This window comes from Dasypus novemcinctus, chromosome 3 (genome assembly GCF_030445035.2).
Source record: "Dasypus novemcinctus isolate mDasNov1 chromosome 3, mDasNov1.1.hap2, whole genome shotgun sequence".
NCBI lineage: Eukaryota > Metazoa > Chordata > Mammalia > Cingulata > Dasypodidae > Dasypus > Dasypus novemcinctus.
This window is the reverse complement of record NC_080675.1, coordinates 130,260,371-130,286,274: the sequence shown is the minus strand read 5'-3', so window position 1 is coordinate 130,286,274 and position 25,904 is coordinate 130,260,371. Positions and strand designations below refer to the sequence as shown.

Sequence of the window (25,904 nt, the reverse complement as noted above, 5' to 3'; positions counted from 1 at the left end):
TGATTACTTGTTTTGGGTAATTGTGCTGTAGGAGGACTTGAGACACAAGAGGAGGTAGTTGGGAGGAGGGCATGGATTCTAGGGAGGACAGATTTAAGGTAGGAGAAATTATAAAATGCTTATATACTGATGGAAAAGTAGAGATGGATGATGGAAAGAGGAAAACATTTGAATAGAGGAAAGGAGGGGATCCAGTACTTAAATGGCAAGGTTGGCCTTAGACTCTAGAACAGTTCTTTCATCATAAAAAAAGGAATGGCAACAAATTAGTAAAAGTGATGGTGAGAAATTGTCATAGCTTCTCTTCTGGTTGCTTCTACATTTTCAGAGAAAGTAGAGGTGAGGTCTGTTTTCCCCAGCTCCTGTTGGTCCGCCCTGCTGAAACTCTGCCCTTGACCCAGAACCCCAACAATTTACCCTGATAATTGAGTTAGAAGAACCCAAGAATCCTGTGAAGAAGTTCTGCATTTCCAACAGTGTCACAGGCAGCCCTGTAACTTTGCCCATTAAAAGGATGCCAACTAGAGAAGCAAACTTGTGAAATGCCCCCACTCTAACTCAGAACTCACATGAGCATGTTAAGGCTTTTCAGTCACCTAAGCAGTACAACACAATTCAGTGGAATTGAGAAGTAGAGGATAGCACATGAGGTCGAGGCTGTTGGCACTCTGAAAAAAATAAAGAAAACTACTTTAAAATTGTTTAGCTTCTACCTCTATACTCTGTCTGTGACCTGCTTGCTCTTGTCTGGTTTTCCCAGGTTGTCCTCATATTTGGAAACGCTCTTCCTGACCAGCCTTTTGGAAGAGATGGTCCTTCTTCCCTGCCTGCATGTTTTTTAATTCAGCCTCTCCCACCATCACTTCTTTTTGAATCTCCACCTCTACAGCTCCAGAAAGGCTTAGACATGACAGCCCATCCCAAGCTCCCAGCCACCACAGATGGAGGTGGTCCTCTTCAAATGAGGTAAATGTAAAATGAGGTAAAATGTAAAATGGTGTTGAAATGGATAAAATAATGCAAGCATAAGGTGCTACTGATTAATCAAAGCCACAGAAGCAGGGCTTTGTGAGAAAGGCTTTGCCATCCACACATCTCTGGCTCTGAAAAACCATGGCTTCTAAAAGAACAAATCTTTGGGGAAATGAATGAAAGCACAGATGAATTAGGGTTTAGAGAAGATGAGGATAAAGAAAGTTGCTTTCCCATGGAAGACTTCCTCTATCCCCAACCAACACACATTTTAGTTGCCACACATGGTAACTGCATTTACTATAGTTCACAGACGAATGAATAGCAAACTTGAATATCTTTTTTTTCTAGTAAGAATTTTGCAGGAAAACAAAGATTATATTAATATAAAAATAAAATATGTATAATTAGACATAATATCTTCATTCGATAAATTTTTGGTAAAAATTTCTTCAACTGAACATTTGTTGAGAGGTGTTTGGGTCTCATATTTTAATCAAAGAATCTAAGTAAAGGTAATTCTACCTAAATAGGAGTAGTTATCCACATAACTTGTAACACAATGAATGAGATTGATTTTTTAAACAGGCTGTATATCAGCAGCCAGGCACCTAGATTGTCATGTGCCATGATTCCAAACGATTCCAGAACTATTTTCAGAGTTTTGGTGTAATTTTACAAATACAGTGACCAAACATCCCAGTTTGCCCATGACTGGCAGATTCCCCAGAACATGGAAATTTTGCTTTTTAAAACACCTCTGGGCAAAGCTTCCTGATTTATCTGGAATTGAGGGAAACTTTCAGCCCTAAATCTGAGAAATTTCCAGGCAAACTGGGTCAAGTTGGTCACACTATTTACAAATAACACAAGAATCTCTAGCTCATTGCTTTATAGTCATAACATTATGCAGTTTGATCCCCTCCTTATTTTTAAGACTCGACTCTAATGCCTTTTGGCTGTTTCAAAGGATCAAATTTAATTTCCCCGAAACAAATATCTGGTAACACTTAGAATAGTTTGCGTTTGGGAGGCAAATTAAAATTGTTCCCTCCCTCCCTCCCTCCTTCCCTCCCTTCCTTCCCATTTTTTCTTTTTCACATCTGTGACACTGTCTGTAGTACTAGTGGCCAACACCTCAGGGAAAGGGGCCTCCTTACAGACACTGATCAGTAAATCAGCCAAGAGACATTAGAATCAGTATCCCTTAAAAGGTCATTTTGTCCCATCTCCCACCCAGTTTTTGGAATCTGTCAAATCACAACTGTAGCTCAGTACATTTTCCCTTCCCCTTACTTTTGGCTGCTTTACACATTTCATGGTAATCACTAATTCATCACATGGAACTGAATAAGAACCATTTAATATGATTATCTTCTCCATTAAAGCTGTCATCATAATTAGAGCTGCAGTGAACTGTTTGCCAGGAATTATAACTTCTGCCAAGAAAAACTTGGGTGTCATTTTAGAAAAATTCTTAGGTGGAGGAGGAGGAGATCAGGACCATCTGTGTGGGGATCCAAAGTGGAATAATGATAAGTACAGCCCCTTTCCCCTGCTATCTGCCAAACTCTGGCCAGCCTTCCAACTGGACCTTGCCAAGGACTTTCGAATGAACCAGGTTTCAAGGTATTCCAAGGAGCGTACACTCTCAGATTAAGAGAGCCTTTGGAGAAATCATCCTTTAAGGAAAAGAAAAAGGCAGCAGCAAATAAAAATTAGGCCTTCATACATAAGGCTTCCAAAAAGTTCTTCCAAATGGTTTTGTTTGCCGCCCCACTGTTGCCAGGGCAACCACCTAAGCCAGGCCAGAAGTAGAAGGAGACAGGAGGCTAGAATGGGACCACCCACTGCAATTCTCATTTTATCCTGATGGCAAGAACCTTTACACTGACTCAAAGCGTTTTCAGGCCTCTTGCTGTGAATTACTGGAATAACATTTTGCCCTGATGGAAGTGTGCCACAGGCTGCTGCTCCCACATCCCCCCATACCGAGGTGTTTTAAATGGAACCAAATACCCCAGAGGAGTTTTCTCTGCACAATTAGCATAGCTTTGTCACACATTTTTAGATTACATACTGTAAATTATAGATAAAAAACCATTATGCTAATTTCCTCCTACAAGTCTTTTGGTTATTTTTAGGAAATGGTGTCTTTGGAATTCAGCTTCTCAGGTAAACGTTTAAAATGAGGAAGAAAATAAAACCAAAGCAAAAGGATGCTTGACTCAGACTACACAGTTTGCCACTTGGGAGTGAGCATAGCTGGCATCTGGCTCAGATTTTAGCAGCAGATAGAGGAGGACGTCCTGGTCTGGGCATCATCAGACTTGGTCGTGCATTCTGGTTTGGGGACTTTTTAGATACGTGACTTTGAGGGAATTTGTTTCACTTGCCTAAGCTTCAGCTTCCTCATCTGTGAAATGAGAGTGTCCAACGTGATGGCGAAGGTGCCTGCCCCTTCTTGTACTCGATGGCACCCGGTGCAAAAATAGGAAGAATGCCCTTAAAGCACTTTGAGCAGGTTCTTTATTTAAAAAGAACAAATAAACTCGACCTCTGAGCATTAAACAATTCAGCCTCACAAAAACTCTTCAACCTGTGTTCTTTCTGATCTCTTTCTGCCCTGGGTGGCTGCTGGTTCCCCTTGGCATGCTGGGTATCCCTCTGTGCCCCTTAGAGCTGCTCTTCATCCTCCTCCACCCTGGTCCTGTAAGGACCACGCTTTGGCCCCCTTATCCTCTGGTTTCCAGTTGGGTGCGATAGATGGGCAGAAGATTGAAGGGAGGCACAGGGTGAGGTTGCTCTCTCCCTGCCCGTGAGGTTGCCGTGGACTGGCATGTTCTTCGAGCAAAGTTCCTTGCTCCTATAAGGCACCCTCTTGACAAATCTCTGTCCCCAGGTTTCCATTATGGCTCCCTCCTCTTACTGCATCAGGTCTAGGGGCAATGTATCACCCCTGTGGTCCTGTATATCCTGTTCATACTTTTAGATAGTCTTTATTCAAATCTTTCCAAATTATCCAGTTTAAATGAGCCATCTGTTTCCTGCCAGTGCCCTGACTGACACTCAGTTTCTTGAGATACAAGCACGACAAGACTGGAAAGGTCATGGCAGTTATTATTGAAATATATACATTTACTTTGCATATAGGCTTTTTTTTTCTCTCAAAGGGACTCTGAGAAAAGATGAGAATCTTGATGTGCTGTTGCTTGGTCACATAGTACTTGACCTCTATCCATGCTTGTATTACAGAAGATTCAGAAATAAAGAATAGAAACCATTCAGTAATTTAAGCAGAAAGGGGCTAGCCACGGCAATCATTATGCTCACAGAAGGGCTGGAGGAGAGGGTGCTGGTCTGGGCCACCAGGAACGACTCGTGGAATCCACCACAGAGCTGACCTACCTAGACAGCTCTCTTCCACAACCATCAGGAAGCCACTCTGCCAGCTGCCAGCTCCAGGATCACATCACCTTATCTACAAGTCAGGAATCAGGAAGCTATAGCTTCAAATGTTGGTCCCACAGCCATGCTGTACTTGCTGTGATTTATACCATGAAAATGAAAGCCTTGGTGCTGCCCTCACGTCCTCCTTAACCCTGCTGTAAACTCAGTTTTCGCTCAAAAGCTTTTAATTGGTGGAAACTAGTTGCAAATGAATCTGGGAAATATTGCTTTTAGTGTTCTAGAATCTGCAGTAAGTGAGGCACATTAGAAGGAGGTTGGGATAAATTCTGAAGAAACCAATCTCTATGTGCCACAAGACTATTTTTGAAAGGATATTTCAAACAGCATACGAAAAACATGACCATTTGAGATTAAAAAAAAAAAACAACTGAATTCAAATTCCTCCTCTAGAATTTACTAGCTGAGTGACCGTGGGCAGGGTGTACTTAATATTATGGAGCCTACTTTCTGTCTGTTTGTTGAGAATACTACAGGCTCTCTCACAACGTTGTTATTCATTCATTCATCCACCCATCTATAAACCATTTTTTGCTGATTGTTACCATAGTATCAGAACTTTTGGTTGAAAATGACACAAACCTAATTGGTTGATTAACGGAAAAGAGATTTGTTAAAAGGCTATGTGGTAGGTCACAGAATTAGCAGCAGAACTAGAGACCCAGGCTGAAAGCTGAACTTCCAGGACACCATCTCTATTAACCTGATGAGGAAATTCTTGCTGCCGCCACCACCATCACTTTCTAGCAGTCAGTGTTGCATTTTGCACGGCCAGCAGGAACTGCACTCTACTGACCCTGGTGCTGCTAACAGGTGCTCTGTTACCAGGACCTCACAGTGCCACCTCTGAAAGCCAACTCTTAGTGCTGCACTCTCGCTGGCAAAAATGGATTCTGCATGGCATATCTTTCTCACATTGCTCTCTTCTCAAAGGGAGTCTCATAGGGGTGTCTAATTGGTGAAGCCTGGGTCACTTGATTGTGCCCAGTGCAAGAGGGGCTAGGGCAGTATGATTTCTAACTTCTAACTTGGGGAGGCAGGAAATTCCCTAACTAAAGGAAGAGTGCTCACAGGGTTCTGGACTCCACACAAATGTCCACTATACCTGCTAAGCAAAATGGGCACTTATTGACTCTCATTCTCTCTTTCTCTCTCACTCTCTCTCTTGCTCACTTACTCTTGGTCTCTCTCATGCTCTGCTTTTCTCTGCCCAAGTCTCGTTCTCAGACAGTCTCTCCTCTTACAGAACTGCATTCTATCTGCCAAGCAGTCCTTTTGTAAAGTATTTCTCTCCTAATAATTCCAGAAAAAATCTGTGACTGACTGTTGATCTGACTTGGAGCACATGAGCTTTCCTAGATCAATCATTGAGCTAGGTGGATGGAATAAATTAACACACCAGTCTGGGTTACATGCCAACCTGTCAATCCAGAGAGGTATAGGTGCAGCCCTTCTAGAGTTATTTGTCTCAAGATTAGGGGAAGAAAAAGGTCTTAAGAGGAGAACTGGGGTGCTGGGTATGCAGAAACAATCACAATTATCTTCTTGACTATTCAATATCCACATACACTCTTCTTGTTATACAGTATTAAAAGTGCACTCATGCACAACAGTGGATTACTTCCGCATACACCCAAACACTCTCTCCCTCCCCAGGCCTAGGCCAGTTACTGTATACAGCTTCTGGGGTCTCTTGGCAATGTGAGTTGCTCTCAGATAGGTCTAGAGCAGTTCTTTGTGAATTGGCAACCTATAGCTAAATGATAAAACAACCTCCAAAAGAACTACAATGGTAGAAGGAGATCAGCATAGCTTTTTTTCCTCCCCTTCCTCCCCTCCCTGCCCTGTTTTTGCTGTCTGTGTCCATTGACTTTGTGATCATCTGTATCTATTTCTCTTTTTGTCTTCTCTTCTCCAGGATTCACTGGGATTTGATCCTGGGGATCTACCATGTGGAGAGAGGTTCCCTGTCACTTGTGCCACCTCAATTTCTGGTTTCTGCTGCTCTTCACCTTGACTCTCCCCTTTGTCTCTCTTTTTGTTAAATAATCATCTTGCTGCATGGTTCACTGCATGGGCACTGCCTCACCACACAGGCATGCCTTTATCAGAATGCCCCAGGAATCAAACCTGGGTCCTCCCATATGGTAGATAGAAGCCCAATCACTTCAGCCACATCCGCTTCCAAAGCGTAGCTTAATTAAAGGGAAATATCCCATGTGGCAAAGGGAAAAGGGAGAAACAGCTGAGAATGATGACTGAATTACAACATTTATCACATCATGCTATCATGCTTCCCAGGAACAGAAGTATTATTTGCCCCATTGATGGAGTTAATTCCTTGGTCAGCCAAAGTAGCCAATTGGTTCTTTCCTCCAGGAGTAGCTGTAATGTTTAGCATCCCCTGTAGTCACAGAGGAGAAGAACAGTGTGTCGGATTCACTTCCGGGCTCCAATTTTGGAACCTATTTTCTATTGAAAAGGGCTCAGGGATGTGACAGTTTGAAGCTTTTGGTGGACCCCAGAAAAGATCTTGCTCTTGGAGCTAATCTATTTCTGTGGGCGTGGGACCCTTCGATGGGACTGTATTCATATGGGGGCCTTTGACTGTATTGCTTCAGTGAGGTGTGACCCAGGATGGACCTTCGTCCTCTTGGTGGAGTCTTTTATAAATGGAGAACTGAAAGGACAGACACACAGTAAAAAGCAGCAGAGACAAAGAATCTCTAGAGAGGTGGAGGCGTCTTCGGGACATGGAGCTGCCCTGGATGGTGCTTCAGAGGTAATCACCGGACATTGTAAATCCTCACAGGGCCCACTTGATGGAATAGAGGAGAGTATGGGCCATGATGTGAACCAATGTATATGAGGTGCAGAGGTGCCCAAAGATGTACTTACCAAATCCAATGGATGTGTCATGATGATGGGAACGAGTGTTGTTGGGGGGGGGAGAGGGGGGGGTGGGGGGGTGGGGTTGAATGGGACCTCACATATATATCTTTAATGTAATATTATTACAAAGTCAATAAAAAATAAAAAAATTAAAAAAAAAAAAAAAAAAAAAAAGAATCTCTAGAGGCTGAGAGAGGGGTCCCAGAGGCCAGAAGCTGAAATCAGTGGAGCACAGTGGCACAGAAAGAGGCCCCTGAGAGGAAGAGAGAGAGACCTGGAGGAGAGGGAAGAGACAAGTCATGTGCCTGATCACCCACAGCTGAGCTTGGGAAGAAGTAAGCCTGAGAGGAAGGCAGAGCCACCATCGTGCCTTGCCACATGGCAGGAGTCCAGGACCGCCACCAGCCGACCTTTGGTGAGACAGCATCTCTGCTGATGCCTTGATTTGGACATTTTCACAGCCTCAGAACTATAAACTTTTAACCTAATAAATTCCCATTATAAAAACCAACCCATTTCTGGTATACTGCATTGGCAGCCATTAGCAAACTGAAACAAGGGGTCAGGAGATTGTCTTAGTTTGGTCAATGTTTTTCTAGGAATATAATATTTCTAGAAACCTGGTAGGCACTCCATCCATATCCCACATTAGAGTGTCCTATCTCTTAGCAATAGGCCTTGAGCTTTGCTTTTTGCTACAGTCATCGTTCATAAGGCCTTTATTTTGTATATTTGATGGGGGCAACGGCAAACAATAGCTTGAGCTGGAAGAGGCAACCAATTTGGGCTCCTCCTCTTCCCGTGAATTTCAGTAGTTGGACCCTCAGGTGGGGAGAGGGAGGATTGGAGCCTTTATTAGGCAAGGAAGATCCAGAAGGAGGTGCTTGGTAGGGATTTTCCAGGTCTCCTCTTAGGGTTCCAGCAGCCTTGACTATGTTCCCACTAAGTTAGTCTTAGGGGAGACAATTCAGCTTTTCCAAATGAGCAAAGTTCAAGATCATTTGATTGCCTACTGTCTTTGATCACAGGACACAAGGAGTAAGGGCTTGCTTCACTTAGCAGGTTCTGTTCTCTCTTTTCTTTCAAATGAGGCACTTTCCTCTTATTTTAAGTAATTTACTTCAGGTGAAAAAATTGCCCAACCTGATCTTACTTTCTGACATATTTCCCCTGACTCTTCCAAATCTCCTTTCTGGGTAGACACATTGCCTAAGCCTTGGAATACAACATGCTTATGAAGATAGACATCTTCTCAGGCCCAGGGAAGGGGAATTCCACACTGTCTCCTGCCTCACCATGATCTCGACGGCTTCATATTGTCATTCCAACGGTCAGTTTTAACAACTGCTTCCAGGAACAATTTCTATTTCAGTCTATTCCTACTTCTTCATAAGCAACTGAAACTCACTCTAGCTATCTTATGCAAACAAGGAATGTGCACAAGGATATGGCTTAACATGAAGATGCAAAAGAAAAGCTGAGACGGAAGCGGACTTGGTCCAACGGATAGGGCATCCATCTACCACATGGGAGGTCTGCGGTTCAAACCCTGGGCCTCCTTGACCCGTGTGGAGCTGGCCCATGCACAGTGCTGATGCGTGCAAGGAGTGCTGTGCCACGCAGGGGTGTCCCCCGTGTAGGGGAGCCCCATGCGCAAGGAGTGCGCCCCGTAAGGAGAGCCACCCAGTGCGAAAGAAAGTTCAGCCTGCCCAGGAATGGTGCCACACACACGGAGAGCTGATGCAGCAAGATAATGCAACAAAAAGAGACACAGATTCTGGTGCTGCGGACAAAGAACACGCAGCAAATGGACACAGAGAACAGACAACTGGGGCGGAGGGTGGGGGATAAATAAAAATAAATCTTTAAAAAAAAAAAAGAAAATCTGAGGACTAAGCATTCAGATAATAGGAAATGTCAGTCTTTTTGTGGCACTATTATGAGGATAAGTGATGGCAACCATTTTCTATCCCTGGGTTACCTTACTTGAAACTTAATTTCAGAAGACAGTCTGATTGTCATTTTTGGGTCATGCATCTGATCTTGTTTGGGGAAGGGCAGGGTATTTTGAAAAAAATGTCTCACCAAGAATGGCAGGAGGATTGTCTCAAGGTGTTCTTACCAAAAAAGATGGAGTGAATGTCAGGCAGGCAAAACCTAAAGATGTTCACTATTTGTTCATTGTGTGCTAAGCACTGCATCCGTTTCTCTGGATCCTAAGATAAATGATGACGGCGAACATTCATTAATCATTTGCTAGGTGTTCAGGCACTTCCAATGTTTAATTTCAGATATTATTTACAAAATCTTGTGTATACTTACCTGGCAGGGGAGATACCATGATCACGAAGGTGGTTTTCCCAGGCCAGGGCTTGTCCATTGCACTCCGGATGTGCTGACCCCTGCGATTTCCCCAAATGCCAGGAACTCAGCTGCATAATTTGTGGTAGTGGGGGACTGCATTCACGCTCTCCTCTATAAAAAAAAAAGTTCTGTAACATAGGTACTCATGTCTTAGGTAATGTTCCTCCTTGGAAGCAGAACTTGGGATGGGATTCTTATGCAAGAGATTTATTGAATGAGTACCCTCATTTTTTCCTGTATTTTCCAAAATTGGCCACGGCATTATTTATGGTCCCTTGTACTCTTCTAGAAAATTTCCATTCCCCCATTAAGAGTTGGAGACTTTGAACCTGGGCGGGACTTATGTCTTGACTAATAGAATAAGGCAGAAGTGACACTGTGTGACTTCTGACAAAGTCTAGATCACAAAAAGCAATTCAGCTATCATCTGGCTTTCTTTCTTGGGTTGCTCTTCTTTAGAACCCAGCCACCATGCCATGAGGAAGCCCAAACTAGCCCATGATGAAAGACCTCATGGAGAGGGACCATCAGACATATGAGACTTCAGATGATTCTGGCTCCCAACCTTCAAATCTTCCATCTGAGGCCCCAAATCTTATGAAGCAAAGAAAAGCCCCTTACCTAACATTCCTGACCCACAAATACCTGAGCATAATAAATGGTTGCTTAAAGCCACTAAGTTTTATGGGTAATTTGTTTTGCAGCCATAGAAACTGGAACAGGTTTTGGTATCTTGGAAGAGGAGTGTTGCTGTAACAACCCCCCCCAAATATGGCAGTGGCTGTGGGACTGGCAGTAGGTGAAAGTTGGAAGAGACTGGTGGAACAGGTCTGATGTTATCAGAGGGCTTCAAGGAAAGTAAAGAAAATGTTCCTGGAAACTGGAGAAAAGGGAATCCTTGCCACGTAGTGGCAGAAAGTTTAGCAACACTGTAATAGAGTTTGTCTAAAGGGAAAGGAGAAAATACACTTAATGAGCTGGATGATCTCTAATATTGATGGTGGCACCTGGCATCTTGTTGCTTATAATAAAATGTGAGAGGAAAGAAATAAACTAATAAAAGGACTGCTAAATATAAAAGGTCCAGGATTTTCTGGGTTTGAAAGTATCATTTCCAGGCGTTCCAAGATGGTCAATCAATCGCAGGAAGCTTCTCGGCAAAGATCAAATCCAGGAAAGAACTATTTGATATATTGTTATGGCTTCAGAAAATGTTAAAGTGGTTCTCAGAGAACAATTCAATCAGATAAAAGATCCTAGCAGATCCTAGGTGATCTTAAGGACATTTCCCACAGAACATCTCTATTTTAAAAAGGCTTCTAAGAATCTTAAATGTTAGGAAGCAGGTGTAGACCAAGTTTTTGAGTGCCTGCTTCCCACGTATGAGGTCCTGGATTTGATCCCTGGTATTTACTTAAAAAAAGGAATCTTGAAGGTGTTGTCCCTTAGTAGACAAATAGGAAGATGAGGGCAGAGAAGGGTTTATCTGGAAGAAACCTTTGGATATGGTTTTTGTTTAATGGTGTGGATTATAAATTGATTCACAAGAAACCTACCAAGGTTTTAAAAGAACTTAGAAATAACACAAACGAAAAAATGTCTTTGGACTCCTGTTCTTATGGGCAGAAATGATTGAGAAATGATTGAGAAATGTATTCAGCTATAAAAGTTGGCTATTTTTTATGGAAAAGAAGTATAATTCAGAGAGCAAAACCAGGATCCCAGAGGGTAGAGGTAAGAGTCATGATGAATCATTCCCAGGCAATATGACTGAACCCCTAATCAAGGAACTGGCAACATGTGCCCAGCTGAATTTCAGAATCGCTATGAACTAGTGACTCCTGTGTATGTCTGTTTTTCCCCTTTTTGAATGGGAGTGTTAATAGCAGTTATTTAATGCTTGTCCCATCACTTTATGTTGGGAATGTTTTAGAGAGATAGTTTGTCTCTTTAGTTCTTAGATCTACATATCAAAAGGAACTTAGAGAGCTAAATTTGAGGGTCCATACCTGAGTAGACTCATCTGCCTAGAACTAATCTAAGTGACAAGATTCCCTATTTCTCCTTCATACCCAGATAGTGCCTAACACATAGAAGGTGCTCAGAAAATTTTGACAAATGATTGCATAAAAAAGAACATATCTATAATACTGGAAAGCAGACATTCTGATTGGCTAAAACAATTATGTTCTGGTATAAGATAAATATATAAACCAATGGAATAGAACTGAAAGACCAGATATAAACCCTCACATTTATGGACAATATATTTTGGACAAGGGTTCCAAGACAATTCCATGGGGAAAGAATAATCTTTCCAACAAATGATATTGGGACAACTGGATATTCACATGCAAAAGAATGAAGTTGGACCTTTACATCACTCCACATATAAAAAATTAACTCAAAATATATCAAAGACCTACAAGTAAGTGCTAACATAAAACTTTTCAAAGAAAACATAGTCATAAATCTTTTTGACCTTGTATTAAGCAATGATTTCTTAGCTATGACACCAGAAGCATAAGTAACCAAAGAAAATATAAATAAATTGGACTACAGCAAAATTTTTTAAAAAGTATGCTTCAAAGAACGCTATAAAGGAAGTGAAAAGACAACTCACAGAATGGGAGCAATATGTGCTACAACTGGTGCTCCTCCACAACACTTCCTCCATTCTCCATACTAAATTCCCCTCACCCTTAGCCATTACCTACTTGTTTGGGTGACTAATCTGATGGTATGAACAGACCTCTCATTCATAAGGGATCTGAGTCATACCTCTGGCTTTGATTACTATCCCGTGAGGGTGACTAAATGTAAAGTAGATGGTAATTTACTAAGTTCCTTTAAAGGCCAAATTTTGTAAGAGAAAACAGGGATTGGCCATCTATGGCCCATGGACCAAATCTAGCCTGCCACAGGTTTTTGCAAATAAGGTTTTTTTGAAAACAGCCATACTCGTTCTTTGTTTGCGTACTTTCTATAGCTATTTTCACGCTATCACAGCAGAATTGAGTCGCTGAGACAGAGACTCTATTGCTTGCAAAGGCTGAACTATTATTATCTGTCCCTTTATAGAAAAAGTTTGCTGACCCCTGCTCTAAGGTGATCCTTATTAATAGGAAGTGGGCTGTTAAGAGAGTGAATCCCTTGGAAGAGATATCATCTTCAGTGCTCCCTTTTCTTTGGCTCTAGGGCTTTTGTTAATTCTACCCTTTGAGAATTCTTTTGGCCTTCAAAGGATTCATGATCTGTTGGGAAAATGATTGGGCCAAACCTGATCGTTCTCCTCCAGTATTTATCATCTGCTTTTTCCTCTATAAGAGAACGCTTGAATTTTATCTAGATTAAAAAAAAAATTTTTTTTAACTTTATTTGTGGCTGTGAAGAATAAAGATTACATTCCCCAGCTTCCCTTGCACATGACTAGTTATTGTTAATAGAGTATACCTATGACAGGGTTATGTTCTTTTTGTTATATTTTCTCCTTCCTGCTGGTAGGAATGCAGATGCCATGGCCAGCTATCTAGCAACAATTCTGGGTCATGCCTATAGGGCCATACCTAGGTTTGGTAAAGAAGAAAGATATAAGGAGCTTGGGTCAAATACATGTTTTACTTGAAAGAATAAAATCTTGAGTGTCAATTCCATTGTGATATTGGATTTTTTATCCCATGCAACAAAATCTAATTCTTAAGACATAATAGATAGTAGAACATGGCTCTCTGAGAGCATACCTTCATCACAGCTCTATCTCCAGCATCTAGAATGATGTGTGGTGCATCAATAAGTATTTATAGTTACAGGAATGAATGAATGAAACATTATGGTAGGGAATAATGAAGAACCAACATGAATGATGGGGATCAGAGTTTTCCATATCTGCAGAATACCATTTAAGAATTTAGATTCCCTTAGCATCTTTGAATTACTGATTGAGAATCTGGGGAGTGGGAGAAAAGGAGGAGGGGGGAAGTAGTTAGGAAGATATATTTTTAAATGTTTTCTAGGTGATTTGGATATAGACAATGTAATCCTTGGGTTGATATTTGGTGCACTGATCCCACACAGTAAATTTATTAGTCTAAGGCTACAGAAAGAAGAGAATCATAATGTTATGAGGTGTAGAGTTCAATGTGTTGTTGAAAACTGAGGAGAACTTGGATTAGGCAAAAATGAGAAAAGAGGACATTTTAGGTTGAAGAAAAAAAATAACTTTAGAGATATAAGTATTATGATTTTACTTTTCTAAGTTTCCCTAATTACAAAATCACAATTCATTCAAAGCCCTAATAGATCCATGGTATGTTTTTATCCAACCATTATTAGGAGAAAAATAAAAGCCAAACTAAGTATTATTCTAAGTATATTATAAAGTTTGTTAAACTTTATGAAATGAAACTCTTGTTACAGTAAAAATATTGTCAAGTTGACCTTCCCATATACTACTGTTGTTTCTTTGTTGTGAGAATGGAATAAAGGAAAGAAAAAATTGATATAGAAATATGACCTTTCAATACTGAAATTCATCTAAAATTATTTTGGCTATAATGAAGGGCTCTGCAATTTGTAGTACAACAAAATCATTTCAAACTGAGAGAAAGTCTTTATGTTGAGATTTGATCCAACATTGAAATGGAATTGCAAGTATTTTAACAGTTTCATTGTTGCAGCTGTAGACTGGAGGAAGAATTTTGCCAGAAATCCTCAGGGAAGTAAGACTAGGAAGGAAAGGAAGCCAATAAAGGATTAATTAGTGGGAAAGTAACTATTATGGGCAACTAGATTTCAGGCCCACTGGGGAACTCTAGGAAAGAGTATAGAATATTCCTCAGAGTTGTGAGTAAAGGGGCAAGGAAGTTGAGCATTTGTCCTCCAACTCTCATTTGTCATTGGCTGGGAGCTTATCCCAGAGTCCTTAACTTATATGCATACCCAACCTGTCCTGTGTTCAAGAAAGCCCTCTGGGGGAAAGTTGCAAGAGCTTATATCTGGGTGCTGTCAGCATAAACTGGATCACGGAGTGTGGGAGAATATATAGGCAGAGAACCAATATCATTGTAATAGGGAGAACCTTATTATGTTCAAATTATAGGTTTGTAGTCTTCCAGGCACTGTCTAATCAGCTTTGGCTCTGGTAAGGATTGTAGTTATGTGATATTAAACAGAGTCTGATAGGTTGCTTTTTCTGGGAGGCTTGTGAGCATGGCAGAAACTGTCGATTAACATCAAGCACAAGAGATTAAAAAATATGAAAATACTTACAGTAGAAGATCATTTATCTTGGAGCCTAAATATCATAAGCATGCAAGGAACAGAACTGTTATAAAAGAATGATGTAGATAATGTAACAACTACCTCATTGATAATGCATGTGTTCTGGTAATTCTTGGTTATTTGTAAGGTTTGGTGCACAAAACTGTTTTAAAGCCTGGTATTGTTTTGTTAAGCAAATATATATTACAGATCCATATAATGGAAAGCAAAAAGCAAAAAAAAAGCATTCATTTTCCTTCCTTCAGAATTTAGTCCACCAGTTGGTGGTGGCTGTAGTGGGAGTGCAGTGGTGGTCAGTGATGGTGGTGGCCTGGAATGCAGGGTTGGAACCCGAAAAGCATGAGGAGGGCCTCTATGTGGGGAGGTGGGGAGGCCGCCAGGCACAAGGTCTCAGAGCATAAACGGGGTGAGGAAGGTATTCACATGGAAGGTAGCAGCAGCAACAACAAAGTAATTATCTGTAGAGAGATTGTTGAAGAAGGCATTTACAAATGTGAAAAGTGAGAAAAGTATAGTGAATGCTGTGTTTTTTTATTGGCAGTATAGAATTCAATGTATATAGACAGAAAAATAAATACAGTTGTAAATGTATGCAAATGTTGTACCATAACCTGAAATCTGCCCACTTCCCTAGTAACAGCTAACGGCACAAGACCACAAGACCGCCCACAAGCTTCTGCCGATCCCCAGCCGCCCCGTAGCCCTCACTCCTCCTGCTCTACCCCGCCCTCCTCATTCTCTATATAACCCACTGCACTTCCTTAATAAAACGGACTTGCGCACAGACCTGGTCTCCGCGGCATTCTTCCTCCCCTCGCCGTGCGTCCTCCACGCCTGAGAGCCCCTCTGATGCTGTCTGCCGTAGCATCAGACGCCACTGCAGTCTAGTCTGACCCCTCCAAACCCCCCCATCAGCATCGGGGTGCAAGCCGCCCCAGCCGCATGCAAACACACACATATTGATGTATGTACATCGATACCTTCTGTAGCTCTGTCGCCTGTGAGGGCCTGGAAACAACAGCATCCCAAGAGCAATGAGCACACCAAGCATCTGGATCTTGGTTTGTAAATGCCATTCTTCATTAAAAGAAGCCAAGGCATCTTAGAACAAAAGCTGATTTCAGCATTGGCTCAAGGAAAATACAAGATAAGCCTGGAACATCTTGTTGTGTCAGGAAGTAAGGAAGTGTTCAAAGAGTGAGAATAATGTTAAAACAGAAAAGTCAGCTTGCAGAGACTTTCATTGGCTAACTAGGAGAATTTGGTCATGAATATAAATAATAGATATGAAGGATCTGCTTTGGGGATCTGCAGACTAGTAGAGTGCTGCACATCATCCAGGAGGGAAAGGGATGGAGAGACAAAGAGGCCAAATGAAAACCATGAGTTACTTGCCCCTGTGGCTGGGAATGGCACATATATCCCACCTTCAAGGCGAATAGCTTCGATAAAACCTCTGGCTCACTGCAGCCAACTGAGTGGGAAAAGAAAGTCCTTTTCCCTGGGAGGAAATGGGGTCTGGTGGAGGGTGGAAAGTAGCTTCTCTTCAGTGAGTTTGGTCAGCTGAGCCCCCTATGAATCTCAAAAAAGACCCTAAGCAGCACTGAAGTGGCCCCAGGAAGAGGGGAGGTGGGATCTGATCAGGCAAGCTGTCACACCCAACGACCCTGGGAAAGAGAGGAACTAGGGCACTAGAGGGTAGGCTGACAGGTAACTAACAAGCCTGGGAGAGTAGGAAGACAAGAGGGATAGCCGGCAAAAGGTTAGAAACCCAAATTGCCTGAGGAAAAGAGGATGGGAAGAGCCAGATAGGCTCTCAGAAGCCTGCCTACCCTGCGGAGTGGGTGTAGTTCAGTGGAGGAATGACTGCCTCACATATACTAGGTTCCTGGTTCTATTCTTGGCACCTCCTAAAAGAAAGGATCCAGAGAGTGATCCAGTGGTTTGTCAGGCACCCAGCAGGCATCTTGTGACAGGGAACTTATAGACTAAGATTTTTAAATTTTAGGTTATTTTATATTTTTTAATTAATTTTTATTTTATTTTTTATTCTTTATTATATTCTCTAAAACTGGGTAACTTACCTATAGAGGGTAGGCTGTAGAGTGATTGATTGATGAGCATTGGAAACCTGAGACATATCCTAGGGGCATAAGAGGGAAACCTGTTTTACCAGGGTTGTTTTACGATTCTTGTTTTCATTGTTTCCTTGTTTTTTCTCCTTTTCGTTCTTTCATTTTACCCTCTTCCATGGCTTTTCTTGCACTCTACCTTCTCTTGTTTGGTCTTCATTTTCTTCTTCTTCTTCTTCTCTTCTCATCTTTCTAGTCTTTTATTTTATTCTATTTTTCATTGTTTCATTTTTCACTCTACATTTTAAATTCTTTTTCCTTTGTATTTTTTATTTTTCACTTTTATTACTGATTTTTTTCTGGCTATGTTTTTGGTTCTTTTGCTATCTCTTAAAAAATTAATATTTTTCTTTTTCTCTTCTCTCTCTCCTTTTTGTAGACTTAAAATTTTTTCAGAGGGAACATAGACAACTACAAGGATATAGAATAAGTGGACCATGCATCAAAGAGGAAACTTAACACAAAACAAAACAAAATAAAACCCTAGAGTAGAAAGAAAAGCTAACCATCTGAATAAGCCCATCAAGACCTTGACATAGTTAAGGTGGGTAGCAGTTTGATATTATTGATGAATTCCAAAAAAAATATTGGATTATGTTTGTAAACTTATCTTCTCCTCTGGGCATATTAGATTATATTGGATTCATAGGTTTACTTGATTAAGTAATTAGGTAAACCTCTTGTGCCAGTAGGGTGTTGAGTCCCCAACCTTTCATGGGTAGGGACTCACAGATAAAAGGCATGGCCAAGGACAGAGTTAGGGTTCTTAATGTTGGAGTTTTGATGTTGGAGTTTGATGCCGAAGCTGGAGCTCCGGAAAGAGAGGAACCCTGAGCCTGGAAAGAAGCAAGCCCTGGGAAGTGAGAAGCCCTAAGCCCAGAGAGAAGAAGACCTGGGAAGAGAGGAACCCAGGAAGCCAGAACCCTGTCTGACATCAGCAGCCATCTTGTTCCAACATGTGGAAATAGTCTTCTTAAGGGAAGTAACTTATGCTTTATGGTCTGGTGTCTATAAACTCCTACCCCAAATAAAAAGCCTTTATAAATCTAACCAATTTCTGGCATTTTGGATCAGCACCCTTTTGGCTGATTAATACAACACTCTTAGACATTCAGTGGGTCAAGGAGGGAATTGCAAAAGAAATCAGTAACTACCTTGAAATGAAGGAAAATGAGAACACAACATGTCAAAATCTATGGAATGTAGCAAAAGCAGTGCTGAGAGGGAAATTAATAGCCATAAATGCCTATACTGAAAAAAAAAAAAAGAGAAAGAGCTAAAGTCAAAGGCCTAACTGCATACCTGAAGGAACTAGAAAAAGAACAACTAATCCCAAAGCAAGCAGAAAGAAGGAAATAACAAAGAATGGAGCAGAGTTAAATGAAATTGAGAATAAAAAACACTAGAAAAGTTTATCAAAACCAAAAGCTGGTTCTTTGAGAAGATTAATAAAATTGACAAACCTTTAGCTTGACTAACAAAGAAAAAGAGAGAAAGTGCAAACACATAAAATAAAAAATGAGGGAGGAGATATCACTACTGACTCCACAGAAATAAAAAGTATTATAAGAGGGTAATTTTGAGATGGTGATGCCCACTCTTGGGGCAGAGTATAAACTATAATGTAAAACTATAGTCCACGGTTACTAACAATGCTTCAATATGTGTTCATCATACTGATGAAAGATGTTAATGTGGGAAAGTGTGGGAGGGGGAGGGGTGCGGCAAATGGGAATTCCCTATATTTTTGATGCAAAATTTATGTAATCTAACACTTCTTTAAAAATAAAAAAAAGAGGAAACTTTGGAAAACTGTATGCCAACAAGATGGATAACTTAGATGAAATGGACAAATTTCTAGAAACACACAAACAGCCTATATTAACAAAAGAAGAAACTGATGAACTCAACAGACCAATCACAAGTAATGGCTGTGAATTTTCATCAAAACCCTCCCAACTAAGAAGAGTCAAGGACCAAATGACTTCGTAGGTGAATTCTACTAATCATTCTAGAAAGAACTAACACCAATTCTGCTTAAACTTTTCAAAAAAAATAGAAGTGGGGGGAACATTGCCTAACTCATTATATGATGCCAACATCACTGTAATACCATAGGCACATAAAGATGCCACAAGAAAAGAAAACTATAGACCAATCTCTGTAATGAACCTGGATGCTAAAATCCTCAACAAAATACTTGCTAATTGTATTCAACAACACATCAAACAAATTATACACCATGATCAATTGGGATTCATCCATGGTATGCAAAGATGGTTCAACAAAAGAAAATTAGTCAATATTGCCACATTAACAGAATGAAGGAATGAAGTATTGATGCATGGGACAACAAGGATGAATCATGAAAACCTTATGTTGAGTAAAGCAAGTCAGTCACTAAAGGATAAATACTACATGACCTCACTGATATGACCTAAGCAAATTGAGCAGATTCACAGAGCTAGATTCTGGAAGATAGGTTATTAGGAGACAGAAGGGGAGTAGAGTGTGATAAGCTGATGCTCAATATGGGCAAAACCTATGATAAGGTGAAACGGGGTGGTTTGGCAGTGGATGGAGGTGATAGGGGTGATGCAGTGTGAGTGGGATTGATGGTGCCGGAGTGTGAGGGTGAGCAGGGTGGGGGGGTTGGGTTGGACTATCTATGTAACTGGTGGGGAGGGCTGGAGGAAGGAAAAGGTGTACTCTGGGGACTCTTAGGTTTGTAGTTAAGGTATAATGGTGGGAATGTTCTTTTGGCAAATACAGCAGAGGAGGGGTATTGGCATAGGGTGTCAGGGGTCAGGTGATATGTGGGAAAGGGTGCACCTAGAGAATGCTTCTATGGAATATGAAAGTGTTCATCTTGTCATAGGATGTTATCTCAGTTGGTGGAGACCCACACAATAAACGAGAAAATATTAAACTCCCCTCCTGGGGAGTCATGTTAGGTTCTCAAATAGAGGGTCAAGAGTCTCTTGAGAACATAGGCAGTGCCTAACAAAAGAAGATGGGTCAATAAGTCCAGCCCTCAACATTAATGCATGCAACTATAAACCTTATTCTTCAGAAATTGCAACCTAGTGGTTACCATGGGTTCCAAGGGGAGCAGGAGGAAAGAATAAATGGAGCATGGGGGCATATTGAGGATATTGGAATTGTTCTGCAAGATCTTGCAATGATGGATACAGGCCATTGTGCATTTTGTTAGAACTTATAAAAGTGTGTGCTACAGAATGTGAACCATAATGTAAACCATTGACCATGGTTAGTGGCAATACTTCAATATTTGTTCATCAATTGTAACAAATGTACCATATTCATGTTAGATGTTATTAATAGGGGTAAATGTGAGAGAGGGAGGGGGTGGGGTATATGAGAATCCTCTATATTTTCTATGTGACTTTTTGTTACCTAAATCTTCTTTGAAAATAAAATGAAAAAAAATAAGACACTGGGGGAACATATGGAAGAAATCATCACTGTACATAAAAGATAACAGATCTTACAGTAATGAAAGACAATGCAAAAATTTTAAAAAACATGTATTTTTTATATATATATATTTTTTATTAATTTATTTTTGGCTTTAATTTTGGGGAGGTTTTGGATTGCAGAAAAGTTGCAACTGTGGTGGGGAGGATCACTGGTCAGTGGTGGAGGGATGTGTGGGGAGTGGTATATCTGGGGCATACCTTTATGAAATATGAATTTGTTGAAGTGGTCATGGGGTGTTGTCTCAGTGGATGGAGACCCACACAATAATCTAAAGAATATTGAATTTCCATCCTGGGGAGTTCTGCTACATTCTTTCATAGAGCGCAAGAATTCTTAGAGTATGTAAGCAGTGCCTAGCAAAGGAGGACAGACCAATATGCCAGGCCCTTGCTATTGATGCTTGTACTTATGAGCCTTGTTCTTGTGAAACTGAAACTTATTCTAGTCATATATATAGCCTAAGAGTTACCTCATGAAAGCTTCCTTGTTGCTGTAATGTGGCCTCTTCCTAAACCAAACTCAGCATATAAACTCACTACCCTCAGGGTGGGACATGACTCCCGGGGATGAGCACCCTGGCACCAGGGGATTACTACCAAGCACAAACTAGTGATGTATTTGGAAAAATACCTTGACCTGAAGGGGGAAATTTTAATACAAATGAGTTTTTATGGCTAAGAGATTACAAAGTAAGTTGGGAGGTCATTTCAGAGGTTACGCTTACGCACATCTTAGAGGAACTCATTGACTGCCACAGTAAACTGTGCCTCAAGCAGGGGTGCTTCTGAGAGCTCAAAACATCTGGACACCATAGGCAGGGAAGACAACCCCAGGAATTCAGCACCCTGTCAGTGATCCTTACCTTGGAATATATGGTAACTTATCCCCCCAGTGTATCAGAGTTGGGCTCATTTATAATTTTCCTAGATATGGTTCTTGTGCTACTTTTATTTGAACCTATAATTAGCACAATACCTGTTAAATATGTGTCCCAGAGACTTAAATCTTCCAGCTGTTCATACGCTGGTTGAGCCCTGAATCTTAGCAAAGTTGCAGCAAACACCTATCCTCCAAATCACTGGACTCACCAAGGACAACTAACAAAAGGATGATGATGAACAAGCCCATCCCCCCAAACAGAGAGTAACCACAACTGCAAGCAAGACAGTTCCACCCCTCTGCCCTGCGGGATCTAAGCCCCCTTTCAAATGAAAACAGATTGGATATCACTATCTCCAAATCCTCAACATTGAGGAATGAACAAACATAAGGAGGGAAGGCAACTATGGTCTAAAGCGACCTTATTAACACTCTAGTAATGGAAGAATTTGTAACATTGATATAAAGGCAGTGGTCACCAGAGGTTCTGAGAGGAGGGAGAGGGAAGAAGAGGTGTAACATGTGCATTTTGGGGACATTGGAATTATTCTACATAACATTGCAATGGCATTAAAAAAATTAAAAACAAAAAAAACCCCAAAACATTGCAATGGCAGATACAGGCCATTATACATTTTATCAAAACTGATAAAATTGTGTGGTGCAACTTGTAAACCATAATGTAACAGTTAGTAGCAATGCTTCAATATGTGCTCATCAGTTGTAACAAATGTACCACATTAATGAAAGATGTTGTTAATGGGGAAAAGTGTGTGTGTGGGAAAGGATTTAGTATATGGGAATCTCCTATATATTTTATGTAACATTTATATAATCTAAAGCTTCTTTAAAAAAAAAAACAAAAATAACAATAATATGGGTTATAAAACTGAATAAAATAGGAATTCACACTGATAACAATAAATAAAATAATAAATGGGGAGAGAAGAAATAATTTTCTTACAACTAATCAATGTAGAAGGAATGATGGAATTAGAAAATCACCACAAGACAGCCATCATATAAAAATTAATTCATTGTGATGGGGTGATGTATAAGAGCCCTGCGTGATGTTATACATGTTTGTTTTGTAAATTCACAACTTTTACCACACATCTGTTGTTTATGTATGTTCATGTATGAATTATATACTTCAATAAATTTTTTTTAAAAAGATCTATTTATTTATTTATTTCTCTCCCCTCCCACCCCCCACCCTGGTTGTCTGTTCTCTGTGTCTATTTGCTGCATCGTCTTTGACTGCTTCTGTTGTTGTCAGCGACACGGGAATCTGTGTTTCTTTTTGTTGCGTCCGTCATCTTGTGTCAGCTCTCTGTGTGTGCGGCACCATTCCTGGGCAGGCTGCACTTTCTTTCGCACTGGGCGGTTCTCCTTATGGGGTGCACTCCTTGCGCGTGGGGCTCCCCTACGCGGGGACACTCCTGCGTGGCAGGGCACTCCTTGCGCGCATCAGCACTGCACATGGGCCAGCTCCACACGGGTCAAGGAGGCCCGGGGTTTGAACCTTGGACCTCCCATGTGGTAGACGGACACCCTAACCACTGGGCCAAGTCCGCCGTCTTCAATAATTGTTTTAAATGAAAAAGAAAATAGATTTACTCACCTAAAAATGCCAGTGCTCCACCAACTCATCATTCCATCTCTCTACCTGAAAACCTGAAAAGTCACTGAACTTTTTACCAATTTTATTGTCTTGTCTTTTCCAGAATGTCCTATAGTGGGAATTAGACAGTATGTAGGCTTTTCTAGACTAGCTTCTTCTGCTTCACAATATACACTTAAAGTTTCTTCATGTTTTTTCATGGCTTGATAGCTCATTTCTTCTGATTGCTGAATAACACTCCATTATATGGATGTACCACAGATTGTTTATCCATGCACTATTGAAGGTCATATTCATTGCCTCCAATTTTTGGATATTATGAATAAACCACAGAAATATAAAAAACTTAATTCAGCCAGAAAACACCAATGGATGCTAAAACTTGTGATTTTTAGTGTGATGAAGAATGAGCCAAGGTATCCCCCAGGCATGTGAGTGAGACCATTGAGGACTAGCCAGAACCAGCCAGCTTGCCAACTGTCTGCAAACACCTGAGTAAACCCATCCAACCATGGAAAGCAGAGACAAATCGTTCCCACTGAGAGCCCCGCCCAGAACATCAACCTTCAGAACTGTGTACCATAATAAATCAATGTGATTTAAAACCAGGAATCAATAGGCAGGCTGTGGGCCAAATCTGGCCAGCTGCCTCCTTTTGTAAATAAATTTTTATCAGAACATAGCCACACCCAGTTGTTTACATAATTTCCATGACAGCTTTTGAATTAAAACAGCAGAGTTGAGTAGCTGTAGCAGAAGTTGTAAGGTCTGCAAAGTCTAAAATACCTGCAATTTGTAAAATACCTTTATAGAAAAAATTTGTCAATCCCTATTTTAAACCATTAGTTTTGTAGTGGTTCTTACACTGAAACACTCCCTTGACATTGTGAGAGCAGTCAAGTCCTTGCTTGAACTGTAATTAATTCTGATAATTTCTTGTACGTATGTTTGAGACCCGTGAAGGTATTTAACTTTATCTAGACCAACGTCTGTTTTCATGAGTAACAACGTCATTTTTGGAAATAGAATATGTTAATAACGTTGTGCACAATATTCACTTTCTTGGTACTAGGTACTTTTTAAACTAATAACCAGATAAAATCCAATATGGCTCTTTTCCTCCCTCAGAAAGTATTTCATTTAAGAAATATTCATGTGAAAGTGATTTTAACTTGATGTCAGAAAGGAGCCTCAGTAGTGTATGCAAGTCTTTCCAAGTGTAGTAAGTCACTGCAGAAAGCAACCTATAAGCATTACTGCTGTCTTTTCACAACTTTTACCAAATAGTTGGTCCTTATCTTTTTTTTCAAGAAAAGTAAAATATTAGCCTGTCTACAACCTGCAAAGAGATGAGCCGTATTTTCTGACTTGTACAAGTTATTTTAAAAAACTAATTTTAGGGATTGGCAGATCTACCACGTAATCCTGGCTTGTTGAAAAGTTTATGAATAGGTTTCCACATGAGCTTAGGAATATGAATAAATATAATTTGTAAAACACTGTCAAACTCAGATATTTATCTATGCATTGCAGAAATTTACTATTACTATTCTTCTCTACCTAAATACATCAACAATCACCTAATGCTGATCAAATGTTCCTATTTCTGCAGCAAACCATAAAATAAAATATAAGTAAAGGAATAGGAAATAGAGCGTATTTCTCCTTGCAGCTGTTCAGAGATGTGAAATGTGCTGCATGGCACTGGTATACATGGTCAGTTCTCCTGGGTCACTTTTGAAGCATACATAACCATAAAAGAAAATACTGGCTATAGAAACAACATGACACTGGGAATCTGACTTGCTATCAATATAAGCTATTATGGTTCTACAGGTCTAATTGTAGATTAGTGATCAAACCTAAAGCACTTTCCTCTAAGATATTTTAAATTGTCCATTCGAACTTTAAGGAAAACCTTCCACAATTCCTAATTTGATCTCTGCCTTTCCTGCAGACCTATTATTTATAATACATACCCAATATTATTGATTATATTTAGCAACTGTGATTTGAAGCGATTGTGGTTTGAAGCTGAACAGACCTCAGAAAATCATGTTCTTAAAGCAAATACATTCCTGTGGGTACAAACCTGTTGTAAGAAGGACTTTTTCATTAGGTTACTTCAGTCAAGGCGTGGTTCAGGGAGGGTCTGAATCCTCTTCCAGGAATCCTTAATAAATGGGATGAACACAGAGAGAAAGGGAGAAAAAATCATGGGAGCAAGAAGTGAAAGCAACAAAACCTGCAAGGGAAGGAGAGACCAGCAGACGCTGCCATGCACCTTGCCTTGTGAATGAGGAGTCCAGGACTGGCAGCAGCTGGTCTTTGGGAAGAAAGTATCACCTGATTCGGACATTTTCTCAGACTCAAAACCGTATGCTTGCAAGTTAATAAATCCTCATTGTAAAAGCCAACCCATTTCTGCTATATTGTTTTTGGCAGCTTTAACAAACTGAAACAGCAACACATGATACTTTTATTGTTCTTGAACCAGAATTAAAACTGAAGGGGACCTTAGAGATCATTTGATCCAGTTGTCTCATTTTGCAGAAAAGGAAATTGTTTCTCATTATGTATGTGTGTATATATATATGTGTGTGTGTGTATATATATATATCATCTCCAAATGACCAATTTATATGACACCATTTTGGACATACCTATCAAACTAACAGATTCTAAACGCATTTGAGTGGAATAGAAATATTGTGCTTCAATATCTGCCAGGTTAGTTTCATACTTTAAAAAATAATTTTATGAAGAAGTTGAGACTATTCTGGTTGTGTGCA

The 25,904-nt window shown here is 40.4% G+C and overlaps 1 long non-coding RNA gene and 1 other non-coding gene across 2 annotated transcripts in view; one reads left to right on the top strand and one right to left on the bottom strand.

Moving 5' to 3' along the window:
• Positions 1–25,517, bottom strand: part of LOC139438033 (uncharacterized) — a 37,045-nt gene extending 11,528 nt beyond the window's left edge. The window contains exons 1-2 of the long non-coding RNA XR_011647899.1: positions 25,205–25,517; positions 9,655–9,807 (exon numbers count right to left, since the gene is read on the bottom strand). This is a non-coding gene — a long non-coding RNA (uncharacterized lncRNA). The remainder of the gene's footprint in view (positions 1–9,654; positions 9,808–25,204) is intronic.
• LOC111766525 (U1 spliceosomal RNA) lies at positions 9,647–9,810 on the top strand. Its single transcript, XR_002798556.2, has one exon. It is a non-coding gene; the product is annotated as a U1 spliceosomal RNA (small nuclear RNA).
• Positions 25,518–25,904: the final 387 nt, after the last annotated feature.